We start from the raw sequence: 13,375 nt of genomic DNA on the forward strand, positions 1-13,375 counted from the left end.
CTTTAGAGTCCGGGGTCCCTGGTGCGATATCACAGGGGCACTCCACAGCTAGTTCCTCATTTCCCAACTCACTGAATGGGAACAGTTCTGTGATTTCTCCCTGTGTCAGTGGGGGATCTAGTTCTGTGGCTCTCTGAGGATGCATAAGCTGCAGCAGCCGACGTTCCTCTGCCTCCACCCTCTGACACTGGTCCAGCCACTCTGGCGAATTCAGCTGTCCCTGTGCCAGGGCGACCCTCTCTGCATTCTCATAACAGTGCAGGAGACACTGCAACTGCTCCTGGACACTTCTCAGTACTCCTGGACACAGGACATAGTTCCTATACACGCTGAATGCATGTAGCGGGTCCTCTTGTTGCTCGTACACCCATCGGATGAGAGTGCAGTGTGAGCGGCCTTCAGGGGGTGTGCTGCATCGTAGCCTCCATTCGTCAGTTAGGTCCTCCAGACTCATTCTCGCTAATGGAGCTCCAGATTCTGCAGGCCACAGTTCCTCTGCCTCCCCCCCTGGGATCTCGGTAGTGGACCCCTCGGTCATCCACCCCGGTGGCACCATCAACTCCTCCTCCCTTTGAGTTCTCTTTGCGGGCTCCTTCCCAGGACCCACATTACCCGGTGCTGGCACGCTGGCCTCAGCGACCCGGCTTCTGTGCATTAGCTGATGCGTGGCGCTACTTACTTCTGTGACAAAAGCCTGCCACGCCACCGTATGCAGCAGGTTTCCTGCAGCAGCCTCAGATACATACTGCTTAAATTCATCGGTCAGGTAAGCTGCTTTCTCCTCTGTAGTAGCACCTGTCCATACATTAATCCACCGATATGCTGCTTCCCAATCCTCCCAGAGGGGCTGCATCAGCGTGGATGGGCTTCTCCAGTCCCATTCCTCAGCCAGAAGACTCCATGACGATTCCTCATCTATGAGCCTCACTGCTCTGGGTGACTGTGGGCACCTCTTGCCTCTCTTTGGACGTCTCTGTCCTTTTCCTGGAGCCATTCTCCACACGGGCTGCACTCGTAGAGCTTGGTCAGCGTCACTTGCTGGACCCCCTTACGTCAGCTTCCGTTTCTGGGCCACGGCACACTCCGCCGTTCCCTCGCTTGCAGGGATTGTCCCCTGGACAAGCCGGCACTTAAGCGGAATTCTTCCCTCGCTTAATGCCCTCACAAATTATCCTTTTTCTCCTCCCCGGCATCCCTGCTAGGGTTACAAGAGCTCACCTCTGTGTGGTTCTATACTACTGGTTATGGGCTATTGCGCCAACAGAACCTGGCCGTATTACGATACGGGCCCCTGGTTCTGCCTGGTCTACAGGACTGTGTGATCCCCACTGCTTGCCACCAATTGTGAAGGACTCCCGGGCTCATGGGTGCATGGGGGGGCCTATCGCTCGTATCCGCCTTGAGAAAGGCAGTGTTTACAGCATTTGCACAGTCCCGGGAGAACCTCGGTTCGCGGATCACACAGTAAGGCCACAAAAGCAAGGTACAAAACGCACCTTTATTTCATATTAACAGTACATGAAAACCATAACCACACCACTAACACTACACAATACAGGTAGCCTACAATATACACAGCACACACTAACTATATCAGAACCACACAAAAGTGAACACCTCCCCTTCCCTTCCACAGTCAATAGTCACCTTGGGCAGTCTCTGAGCTGAGGCTGGTGCAGCCTTGGTGAGGGGGAAATGCAGAACCCCAGCGGAGGTACGGACTCCACTGAGCCAGGGCCGATGCCCGCTGCCGGTCCTGTAGGTGATGAATCCCGGCCGCTTGGCCTGTGGGTGCCGTCAGGGTGCTGGCACGCTGGATGCAACCGCTGGCTGTGGTATGGGGTCCACTGCGCCAGGGCCGACTGCCCACTGCTGGTCCTGCAGGTGATGAATCCCAGCCGCTTGGCCTGTGGGTGCCGTCGGGGTGCTGGCACGCTGGATGAAACCGCTGGCTGTGGTATTGGGTCCACTGCGCCAGGGCCGACTGCCCACTGCTGATGGTCTGGTGGGGTCTGGAGGGGACTCAGTTCCTCCCCTGGGATCCTGCCTCGCCGGGTCAGGGATCCTGGATGGATGCAGAAAAGTGGAGCCCAGAGCTGTTGTTTCAGCCCATTTTATCCTTGAGTTCTGCGACCGGATTGGTTGTTGCTTGAAGCCTGAGATGTAAATGCCCCTGAGTCCTGTGTAGGGATTGGCTGCTGCTGTAGCCCTGCCAACTTGCTGTTCTCTGGGACTCTCTGGCCCCCTGCTGGTCTGGTGCCGGCCAGTCTATAACAAGTCCCCGGGGAGAACAAAAGGCCAGGAACCATTGCTGATAAGGGGGCGGCCCAGGTGTGAAGTCAAAACAGACCCTGTTGTTGGTTGTGAAGTCTCAGCCTATTCAGCTTGCTGATGCTTCCTGTGAGGGGGATGAGATAGGGGGGTGTCGGCTGTCCGCATTAGCCAACAAGATATTACACACATGCAATAAACCATACATTACTGTGATAGAGACATATCAGGCTCAGGAGCATATGCCCTGATGGGCGCAATACTTATAAACACGCGGTACTATTTCCCATCGCAGGCAGGCATCTGGTATGTAATAAAGTCCGGTCCTAGTACTATAGAACACACAGTCCTGTGGAAGGCTCTATTAGTGTGAGAGGCACAGCTCCCATGAGATGGCAGGCAGGGAATTGTATTGGAAAAATGTTGTTAATTCAGGTAAGAGAGTGTCTGGGTCTCTGGGCTACATTTAGGAATCTTGGGGTGCCTACCCCCTCATGATCCAGGTGGGGGTGCCCAAAGGGGGATCATGACAAGCATCACTGGCCCTGACACCTAGGTTACATGCGCATCACAGACCCTGACACCTAGGTTACATGCGCATCACAGACTCTGACACCTAGGTTCCATGCGCATCACAGACCCTGAATCCGAGAATGGATTCATGTCATTAATGCTCTTTCTGTAGATTGTCACACATATGGAAAAACAATATCTCTGTGTATTTAGACACCCATAATATTTATTATTTATTTCATTATTTATTATTTAACAATATTGTTTTTAATGAGTTGGCACCAGGAGAACCAGGGTACAAGGTATTATGCCGTCCCTTGTGAGATAAAGCTGTGGTAGGGTAAGATGAAATGGGTAGGGGGAGGAGGTGCTATAGACACACACAGACTGCAGCTGCTGCTTCCCATCATCCGTCCTACTTGGACTGTTGGCTGTTCCCTGTGGCAGTGTCCAGCGGAGAAGCGAGTGAGGCTGCACGGTTCTATGAGGGCAGAAATAAGGTAGGATATCTGCTTTATTACACTCCTATGGGAATGTCCTGGTCAGTGTAATCACCATTGCAGGGTCATATCTGGTATGGGGAGATGAGAGGACCCAGAGCTGGAGTACAGGGAATAGTTAGGGGGTGATTTATACAGTATGCATCACACTGACATGCTGCTGCTTCCATATGTCTGGGGTATATGAGCGGTTCTGAATTACCCCCTGTATGTCTGGGACATATGAGCTGTTCTAAATTGCCCCCTGTATTCTACATGCATCCAAAATCTAGTATTAGGTTTGAAAAAAAACAATTGTCATTAGGTAACAGCTGGTGGTCACTGTAGGTCTGCACTTGTGTCCTATAACCAGGCAGACTAAATAAGGAAACAAGGAGACAGCTGCTGACTGATTTACTGCACAGATCCCAGCAAATGTTTATATACAGGGACTGATATACAGTGTAATACAGAGGTATACAGTATACAGGGAGTGAGTACATTGTAATACAGGGGTTATACAGGGAGTGTTATACAGTGTAATACAGGGTATATACAGTATACAGGGAGTAAGATACATTGTAATACAGGGGGTATACAGTATACAGGGACTGAGATACATTGTAATACAGGGGGTATACAGTATACAGGGAGAGAGATACATTGTAATACAGGGGGTATACAGGGAGTGAGATACAGTGTAATACAGGGGGTATAGAGTATACAGGGAGTGAGATACATTGTAATACAGGGGTATACAGTATACAGGGACTGAGATACATTGTAATACAGGGGGTATACAGTATACAGGGAGAGAGATACATTGTAATACAGGGGGTATACAGGGAGTGAGATACAGTGTAATACAGGGGTATAGAGTATACAGGGAGTGAGATACATTGTAATACAGGGGTATACAGTATACAGGGACTGAGATACATTGTAATACAGGGGGTATACAGTATACAGGGAGAGAGATACATTGTAATACAGGGGGTATACAGGGAGTGAGATACAGTGTAATACAGGGGTATAGAGTATACAGGGAGTGAGATACATTGTAATACAGGGGTATACAGTATACAGTGTGAGGGATACAGTGTAATACAGGGGGTATACAGTATACAGGGAGTGAGATACATTGTAATACAGGGGGGTATACAGTGTACAGGGAGTGAGATCAGTGGTGTAGCTAGGTGCCACGGCGCCCGGAGCAAGGGCATGTTTTGTGCCCCCCAATTTGTAGTAGGTGAGGCTCCTGCGCAGTGAAAAGTGGGCATGGCCCAACATTATACCACACACCGTAATGCTCATTGCACATTTTAGCAAACTTTGTAATACCAATCACACATAAAGCCACAGCCATAACGCCAATTACACATAAGGCCACACATGATGCCCATTGCATACTATAGAACACACCATAATGCTTGTCACATTCTAACACACCGTAATGCCCATCGCATACTAACACACTGCAATGCCCATTGCATACTATTTAACAAACTGTAATGCCCATTACAAATTTAACACATAAGTGCCACTTACCTACATGCTCTATGCCAGGGGCTTCATGCTCAATGCCAAGGGGGACTGAAATTGCTCGTTGCCAAGGGGGACTGAAATTGCTCGCAGGGAGGGTAGGTGTGAGTAATTGATAGTGGAGGGGAGGGTGGGAGTGATAGTGCAGAGGAGGGAGGGTGGGAGTGATAGTGCAGAGCAGGGAGGGTGGGAGTGATAGTGCAGAGCAGGGAGGGTGCGAGGATGTGATAGTGCAGAGCAGGGTGGGTGGGTGGTTGTGATAGTGCAGAGCAGGGTGGGTGCGTGGGTGTGATAGTGCAGAGCAGGGTGGGTGCGTGGGTGTGATAGTGCAGAGCAGGGTGGGTGGGTGTGATAGTGCAGAGCAGGGTGGGTGGGTGTGATAGTGCAGAGCAGGGTGGGTGGGTGGGTGTGATAGTGCAGAGCAGGGTGGGTGGGTCATTGTGATAGTGCAGAGCAGGGTGGGTGGGTGGGTGTGATAGTGCAGAGCAGGGTGGGTGGGTGTGATAGTGCAGAGCAGGGTGGGAGGGTGGGTGTGATAGTGCAGAGCAGGGTGGGTGGGTGGGTGTGATAGTGCAGAGCAGGGTGGGTGGGTGTGATAGTGCAGAGCAGGGTGGGTGGGTGGGTGTGATAGTGCAGAGCAGGGTGGGTGGGTGGGTGTGAAAGTGCAGAGCAGGGTGGGTGCGTGGGTGTGATAGTGCAGAGCAGGGTGGGTGCGTGGGTGTGATAGTGCAGAGCAGGGTGGGTGGGTGTGATAGTGCAGAGCAGGGTGGGTGGGTGTGATAGTGCAGAGCAGGGTGGGTGGGTGGGTGGGTGTGATAGTGCAGAGCAGGGTGGGTGGGTCATTGTGATAGTGCAGAGCAGGGTGGGTGGGTGGGTGTGATAGTGCAGAGCAGGGTGGGTGGGTGTGATAGTGCAGAGCAGGGTGGGTGGGTGGGTGTGATAGTGCAGAGCAGGGTGGGTGGGTGGGTGTGATAGTGCAGAGCAGGGTGGGTGGGTGTGATAGTGCAGAGCAGGGTGGGTGGGTGGATGTGATAGTGCAGAGCAGGGTGGGTGGGTGGGTGTGATAGTGCAGAGCAGGGTGGGTGGGTGTGATAGTGCAGAGCAGGGTGGGTGGGTGGGTGTGATAGTGCAAAGCAGGGTGGGTGGGATAGTGCAGAGCAGGGTAGGTGTGAGTAATTGATAGTGGAGGGGAGGGTGGGAGTGATAGTGCAGAGGAGGGAGGGTGGGAGTGATAGTGCAGAGCAGGGAGGGTGGGAGTGATAGTGCAGAGCAGGGAGGGTGCGAGGATGTGATAGTGCAGAGCAGGGTGGGTGGGTGGTTGTGATAGTGCAGAGCAGGGTGGGTGCGTGGGTGTGATAGTGCAGAGCAGGGTGGGTGCGTGGGTGTGATAGTGCAGAGCAGGGTGGGTGGGTGTGATAGTGCAGAGCAGGGTGGGTGGGTGGGTGTGATAGTGCAGAGCAGGGTGGGTGGGTGGGTGTGATAGTGCAGAGCAGGGTGGGTGGGTGGGTGGGTGTGATAGTGCAGAGCAGGGTGGGTGGGTCATTGTGATAGTGCAGAGCAGGGTGGGTGGGTGGGTGGGTGTGATAGTGCAGAGCAGGGTGGGTGGGTGTGATAGTGCAGAGCAGGGTGGGTGGGTGGGTGTGATAGTGCAGAGCAGGGTGGGTGGGTGGGTGTGATAGTGCAGAACAGGGTGGGTGGGTGTGATAGTGCAGAGCAGGGTGGGTGGGTGGGTGTGATAGTGCAGAGCAGGGTGGGTGGGTGGGTGTGATAGTGCAGAGCAGGGTGGGTGAGTGTGATAGTGCAGAGCAGGGTGGGTGGGTGGGTGTGATAGTGCAGAGCAGGGTGGGTGGGATAGTGAGAGCAGGGTGGGTGGCTTGGTGGGATAGTGCAGAGCAGGGTGGGATAGTGCAGTGCAGAGCAGGGTGGGTGGGATAGTGCAGAGCAGGGTTGGTGGGTCGGTGTGATCGTGCAGAGCAGGGATGGGGACGTGATCGCGCAGAGCAGGGAGTAGTGTGGAGTCCCCCCAGCTGTCAGGGTACAGTGTGCGCCCCCACCCCACCTACAGCCGGCAAAGCAGCGGTGCAATCCGCCTGCCCGCTCCCGAGTCCCGGCTCCTCCCCGCTGTGTTCGGCGAGATGTGCCCGCTCAAGTCCCCCCCCCCCCCGCCGGCTCTTCCGCAAGCTCCCCCGCCGTGTTCGTCGAGATGTGCACGGTGCTGCTATTTAAAAGTCACATCTCCCGCTGGACCGCGCTAGCCAATAGGCGCTCGCGGTCCAGCAGCCACCAGTTGTTTGGCTGCTGGACCGCAAGCGCCTATTGGCTAGCGCGGTCCAGCGGGAGATGTGACTTTTAAATAGCAGTGCACATCTCGACGAACACGGCGGGGGAGCCAGCGGGGGAGCTTGCGGGAGAGCCAGCGGGGGGAGACTTGAGCGGGCGGGATAGTAGTGGCAGTACTTCAGCGGGCGAGATGGCGGTGCCGGCACGGCTCCGGCGCCAAGATAGCTTCCTGCGCCTGGAGCTTGTGCTCCACCGGCACCGCCCTCGCTACGCCTCTGAGTGAGATACATTGTAATAGAGGGAGTATACAGTATACAGGGAGTGAGATACAGTGTAATACAGGGGGGTATACAGTATACAGGGAGTGAGATACATTGTAATAGAGGGGGTATACAGTATACAGGGACTGAGATACATTGTAATACAGGGGGTATATAGTATACAGGGAGAGAGATACAGTGTAATACAGGGGGTATACAGTATACAGGGAGTGAGATACATTGTAATACAGGGGTTATACAGTATACAGGGAGTGATATACATTGTAATACAGGGGAGTATACAGTATACAGGGAGAGATATACAGTGTAATACAGGGGGTATACAGTACACAGGGAGTGAGATACAGTGTAATACAGGGGGTGTACAGTATACAGGGAGTGAGATACATTGTAATACAGGGGATATACAGTATACAGGGAGTGAGATACAGTGTAATACAGGGGGTGTACAGTATACAGGGAGTGAGATACAGTGTAATACAGGGGTATACAGTATTAAGGGTGAAAGATACATTGTAATACAGGGGGTGTACAGTATACAGGGAGTGAGATACAGTGTAATACAGTAGGTATACAGTATACAGGGAGTGAGATACATTGTAATACAGGCAGTATACAGTATACAGGGACTGAGATACATTATAATACAGGGGTATACAGTACACAGGGAGTGAGATACAGTGTAATACAGGGGGAATACAGTATACAGGAAGTGAGATACATTGTAATACAGGGGGTATACAGTATACAGGGACTGAGATACATTGTAATACAGGGGTATACAGTACACAGGGAGTGAGATACAGTGTAATACAGGGGGTATACAGTATACAGGAAGTGAGATACATTGTAATACAGGGGGTATACAGTATACAGGGAGTGAGATACATTGTAATATAGTATGCAGGGAGTGAGATACATTGTAATACAGGGGGTATAGTATATAGTATACAGGGAGTGAGATACAGTGTAATACAGGGGGTATACAATATACAGGGAGTGAGATACAGTGTAATACAGGGGAATACAGAATAGAGGGAGTGAGATACATTGTAATACAGGGGGTATACAGTATACAGGGAGTGATATACAGTGTAATACAGGCGGTATACAGTATACAGGGAGTGAGATACATTGTAATACAGGGGTATACAGTATACAGGAAGTGATATACAGTGTAATACAGGGAGTATACAGTATACAGGGAGTGATATACAGTGTAATACAGGGGGTATACAGTATACAGGGAGTGATATACAGTGTAATACAGGGGGTATACAGTACACAGGGAGTTAGATACATTGTAATACAGGGGGTATACAGTATACAGGGAGTGAGAAACATTGTAATACAGGGGGTATACAGTATACAGGGAGTGAGATACTATTTAATACATGGGGTATACAGCAGGGTTGCCGACCCTCACGGAATTTCCAGGAGTCTCCCGAAAATCGGGTCCCCCTCCCGGCCCCCCGGAAGGATGGGCAACCCTCCCGGATTCAGGGGGGACCCCCGCTGTCCCCCGGATCGCGGCATTAAAATGCCGAAATCCTCGGGTCTCAGAGGAGGGGGGGAGCTAAAACGGCACAATTGCGTCATTTTAGCCCCGCCCCCTCCACAGAGATCCGTGAATTTGTTGCTTTAACAGCATGGGGGTGGGGCTTAGTGATGTCACTCGTAATCCCCACCCCCTGAGCGGCTGCTGAAACTCTCCTCTCCGGGTTTCTCCTGGAGAGGAGAATCTTAAAGACGGCAACCCAGGTATACAGTATACAGGGAGTGAGAAACATTGTAATACAGGTGGTATACAGTATACAGGGAGTGAGATACAGTGTAATACAGGGGTATACAGTATACAGGGAGTGAGAAACATTGTAATACAGGTGGTATACAGTATACAGGGAGTGAGAAACATTGTAATACAGGGAGTATACAGTATACAGGGTGTGAGATACATTGTAATACAGGGGGTATACAGTATACAGGGAGTGAGATACATTGTAATACAGGGGGTATACAGTATACAGGGAGTGAGATACATTGTAATACAGGGGGTATACAGTATACAGGGAGAGATATACAGTGTAATACAGGGGTATACAGTATACAGGGAGTGAGATACATTGCAATACAGGGGGTATACAGAATACAGGGAGTGATATACATTGTAATACAGTGGGTATACAGTATACAGGGAGGGAGATACATTGTAATACAGGGGGTATACAGTATTCAGGGAGTGATATACAGTGTAATACAGGGGTATACAGTATACATGGAGTGAGATACATTGCAATACAGGGGGTATACATGGAGTGAGATACAGTGTAATACAGGGGGTATACAGTATACAGGGAGTGATATACATTGTAATACAGGGGTATACAGTATACAGGGAGTGAGCTACATTGTAATACAGGGTGTATACAGTATTCAGGGAGTGAGAAACATTGTAATACAGGGGTATACAGTATACAGGAGTGAGATAAATTGTAATACAGGGGTTATACAGGGAGTGAGATACATTGTAATACAGGGTGTATACAGTATACAGGGAGTGAGATACATTGTAATACAGGGGTTATACAGGGAGTGAGATACATTGTAATACAGGGGTTATACAGGGAGTGAGATACATTGTAATACAGGTGTTATACAGGGAGTGAGATACAGCGTAATACAGGGGGTATACATTATACAGGGAGTGATATACATTGCAATACAGGGGGTATACCGTATACAGGGAGTGAGATACATTGTAATACAGGGCGTATACAGTGAGTGAGATACATTGTAATACAGGGGGTATACAGTATACAGGGAGTGAGATACAGTGTAATACAGGGGGTATACAGTATACAGGGAGTGAGATACATTGTAATACAGGGGGTATACAGTATACAGGGAGTGAGAAACATTGTAATACAGGTGGTATACAGTATACAGGGAGTGAGATACAGTGTAATACAGGGGGTATACAGTATACAGAGACTGAGATACAGTGTAATACAGGGGGTATACAGTATACAGGGAGTGAGATACAGTGTAATACAGGGGGTATACAGTATACAGAGACTGAGATACAGTGTAATACAGGGGGTATACAGTACACAGGGACTGAGATACATTGTAATACAGGGGTATACAGTATACAGGGAGTGAGATACAATGTAATACAGGGGTATACAGTATACAGGGAGTGAGATACATTTTAATACAGGGGTATACAGTATGCAGGGATTAATATACATTGTAATACAGGGGATATACAGTATACAGGGAGTGAGATACATTGTAATACAGGGGTATACAGGGAGTGTGATACATTGTAATACAGGGGTTATACAGTATACAGGGAGTGAGATACAATGTAATACAGGGGTATACAGTATACAGGGAGTGAGATACATTGTAATACAGGGGGTATACAGTATACAGGGAGTGATATACAATGTAATACAGTATACATGGAGTGAGATACATTTTAATACAGGGGTATACAGTATGCAGGGACTGAGATACATAGTAATACAGGGGGTATACAGTATACAGGGAGTGAGATACATTGTAATACAGGGGTATACAGTATACAGGGAGTGAGATACATTGCAATACAGGGGTTATACAGTATACAGGGAGTGAGATACAATGTAATACAGGGGTATACAGTATACAGGGAGTGAGATACATTGTAATACAGAGGTATACAGTATACAGGGAGTGAGATACATTGTAATACGGGGGTATACAGTATACAGGGAGTGTGATACATTGTAATACAGGAGGTATACAGTATACAGGGAGTGATATACAGTGTAATACAGGGGTATACAGTATACAGGGAGTGATATACAGTGTAATACAGGGGGTATACAGTATACAGGGAGTGAGATACAGTTTAATACAGGGGGTATACAGGGAGTGCGATACATTGTAATACAGGGGTATACAGTATACAGGAAGTGATATACAGTGTAATACAGGGGATATACAGTATACATGGAGTGATATACAGTGTAATACAGGGGGTATACAGTTTACAGGGAGTGATTTACAGTGTAATACAGGGGGTATACAGTATACAGAGAGTTAGATACAGTGTAATACAGGGTTCTATACAGTATACAGGGAGTGAGATACAGTGTAATACAGGGGGTATACAGTACACAGGGAGTGAGATACAGTGTAATACAGGGGGTATATAGTATACAGGGAGTGAGATACAGTGTATTACAGGGGGTATACAGTGTACAGGGAGTGAGATACAGTGTAATACAGGGGGTATACAGTATACAGGGAGCATACCTCCCAACTTCTGCCCGTATGAAATAGGGACACTCGCGCTGCGAAGCAAATGAGGTCGCAAATTATGCTAATTAGCCGCGACCTCATTTTCATACGAGAATAGACGCTGTGCGCATGCGCACAGCGTCTATTCTACTAGATTGGGGGTCTCCCAACTGCCACCCCCCCGCAGCGGGACAATGCCTGCCGCGGGTGGGACAGCGGGACAGGACCCGAAAATCGGGACTGTCCCTCTAAAATCGTGACAGTTGGGAGGTATGAGGGAGTGAGATACAGTGTAATACAGGGGGTATAGAGTATACAGGGAGTGAGATACAGTGTAATACAGGGGCTATATAGTATACAGGGAGTGAGATACAGTGTATTACAGGGGGTATACAGTATACAGGGAGTGATATACAGTGTAATACAGGGGGTATACAGGGAGTGAGATACAGTGTAATACAGGGGGTATACAGTATACAGGGAGTGAGATAAAGTGTAATACAGGGGGTATACAGGGAGTGAGATACAGTGTAATACAGGGGGTATACAGTATACAGGGAGTGATATACAGTGTAATACAGGGGGTATACAGGGAGTGAGATACAGTGTAATACAGGGGGTATACAGTATACAGGGAGTGAGATAAAGTGTAATACAGGGGGTATACAGGGAGTGAGATACAGTGTAATACAGGGGGTATACAGTATACAGGGAGTGATATACAGTGTAATACAGGGGGTATACAGGGAGTGAGATACAGTGTAATACAGGGGGTATACAGTATACAGGGAGTGAGATACAGTGTAATACAGGGGGTATACAGGGAGTGAGATACAGTGTAATACAGGGGGTATACAGTATACAGGGAGTGAGATACAGTGTAATACAGGGGGTATACAGGGAGTGAGATACAGTGTAATACAGGCGGTATACAGTATACAGGGAGTGAGATACAGTGTAATACAGGGGGTATACAGTATACAGGAAGTGAGATACAGTGTAATACAGGGGGTATACAGTATACAGGGAGTGAGATACAGTGTAATACAGGGGGTATACAGGGAGTAAGATACAGTGTAATACAGGGGGTATACAGTATACAGGGAGTGAGATACAGTGTAATACAGGGGGTATACAGTATACAGGGAGTGAGATACAGTGTAATACAGGGGGTATACAGGGAGTGAGATACAGTGTAATACAGGCGGTATACAGTATACAGGGAGTGAGATACAGTGTAATACAGGGGGTATACAGTATACAGGAAGTGAGATACAGTGTAATACAGGGGGTATACAGTATACAGGGAGTGAGATACAGTGTAATACAGGGGGTATACAGGGAGTGAGATACAGTGTAATACAGGGGGTATACAGTATACAGGGAGTGAGATACAGTGTAATACAGGGGGTATACAGTATACAGGGAGTGAGATACAGTGTAATACAGGGGGTATACAGTATACAGGGAGTGAGATACAGTGTAATACAGGGGGTATACAGTATACAGGGAGTGAGATACAGTGTAATACAGGGGGTATACAGCAGTGTTGCCGACTCTCCCGGAATGTCCGTGAGACTCCCGGAATCATGGGACATCTCACGGACTCCCGGAAGAGGGCCCCTTTCTCCCGCAGCTGCTGCTTTGCTTCCCCAATGAGTGCCGCTGAGTGACGCCGCTGACATGATGAAGCCGCGCAGTCGACATCGCGGCAATAGT

The 13,375-nt window shown here is 49.2% G+C and overlaps 1 protein-coding gene across 1 annotated transcript in view; it reads left to right on the plus strand.

Moving 5' to 3' along the window:
• The first annotated feature begins 3,238 nt into the window (after window positions 1-3,238).
• LOC146075888 (uncharacterized) overlaps window positions 3,239-13,375 on the plus strand; it is a 29,648-nt gene continuing 19,511 nt past the window's right edge. The window contains exon 1 of the mRNA XM_083185563.1: window positions 3,239-3,284. The gene's annotated coding sequence lies outside the window, so the exon portion shown is untranslated. The remainder of the gene's footprint in view (window positions 3,285-13,375) is intronic.

This window comes from Crinia signifera, chromosome 4 (assembly GCF_055691185.1).
Source record: "Crinia signifera chromosome 4, ASM5569118v1, whole genome shotgun sequence".
In the NCBI taxonomy this organism is placed as follows: domain Eukaryota; kingdom Metazoa; phylum Chordata; class Amphibia; order Anura; family Myobatrachidae; genus Crinia; species Crinia signifera.